Source organism: Symphalangus syndactylus, chromosome 9 (genome assembly GCF_028878055.3).
Source record: "Symphalangus syndactylus isolate Jambi chromosome 9, NHGRI_mSymSyn1-v2.1_pri, whole genome shotgun sequence".
NCBI lineage: Eukaryota > Metazoa > Chordata > Mammalia > Primates > Hylobatidae > Symphalangus > Symphalangus syndactylus.
This window is the reverse complement of record NC_072431.2, coordinates 72,580,110-72,581,486: the sequence shown is the minus strand read 5'-3', so window position 1 is coordinate 72,581,486 and position 1,377 is coordinate 72,580,110. Positions and strand designations below refer to the sequence as shown.

Sequence of the window (1,377 nt, the reverse complement as noted above, 5' to 3'; positions counted from 1 at the left end):
AGAAATATGGAATGCTTCACAAATTTGCATGTCATTCTTGCACAGAGGCCATGCCAATCTCTCTATTGTTCCAACTTTAGTATATGTGCTACCGAAGCAAGCATGAGTAATTTAAGATAGAGTGGTTAAGTGAAATAAGGAAGAGTTATGGGGAATTTAAGAATCTATGGTATTTATAGGCATCTCATAACAGTTCAGTAAATATTAGCTGCTACTTTTATTATTTTTATGGTAATTCCACTCAATTAAAAATTGTCATTAAAAATTACCATTTTCATGGAACATAATGTATCCTACAGAATAATTGTAAAAACAGATACAATTTGTCCCTTGGTATATGGGGGAATTGGCTCCAGCTCCTCCATTTCTATGTATACCAAAATCCACACATACTCAAGTTTTCCAGTTAGTCCTGTGGTATTGATATATATATATATAAAATGAGAAAATTAGTGAGGTGTGGTGACAAGCACCTGTAGTCCCAGCTACTTGTGAGGCTGAGTCAGGAGGATTGCTTGAGCCTGCAGTGAGCCATAATTGCAGCACTGCATTCCAGTCTGAGCAACAGAGTGAGACAGAAGGTTGGCTGTTTAATAGAATTTTTCTGTTGACTTGAAGATATGGTCAGGACTGTGGTATATGAAAATTCTTCATAAGATAACTATCTAATCCAATTAATGCTGGAATTGGGAACAGAAAATGTTTTGGTGACTATTTATTCCTTCACTTGCTGTTATATAAACTATTGCCAGTGGGTACTTGACAACCAAGAATGTCATCTCTGAGCTACTCACAATGAAAGGTGATGTCTGGGACCCAGGTGTGTTGAGGTCCCCATGCCTGGGCTATGGGTGCTGAGTGGGACTTACTTATCCATCCATTTTCTATATTCCGGCACTAGGAAAGTTGGGTTTATCCATCTTGATAAAAGGTCACTTAAATTCCACTTGGCAAGAATCACAAATGGAAGAAAGGTCACGAAATCACAGGCTAGCCCTTGTTCTCAAGGGAATCTTCAGCTTAGGTGGTTCTGTAAAAGAGGAATCACATTGTTGAAAAATCATCGCAGGTCAGCTGAGGTGGCCCATACCTATAATCCCAGCCCATTGGGAGACTAAGGCAGGAGGATCCCATGAGGCCAGGAGTTCAAGACCAGCCTAGGCAACACAGTGAAACCTCATCTCTACAAAAAATTAGAAAATGAGCTGGGTGCGGTGGCACATTCCTATAGTCCCAGCTACTCTGCAGGCTGAAGTGGAAGGATGAAAGTGGAAGCTGCAGAAGTGGGAGGATGAAAGTGGAAGCTGCAGAAGTGGAAGATGAAGTGAGCTCTGATCTCACCACTGCACTCCAGCCTGGGTGACAGAGTGAGACCCT

At 41.2% G+C, this 1,377-nt stretch overlaps 1 non-coding gene across 1 annotated transcript; it reads right to left on the bottom strand.

Moving 5' to 3' along the window:
• LOC129490837 (U6 spliceosomal RNA) lies at positions 1–104 on the bottom strand. Its single transcript, XR_008660327.1, has one exon. It is a non-coding gene; the product is annotated as a U6 spliceosomal RNA (small nuclear RNA).
• Positions 105–1,377: the final 1,273 nt, after the last annotated feature.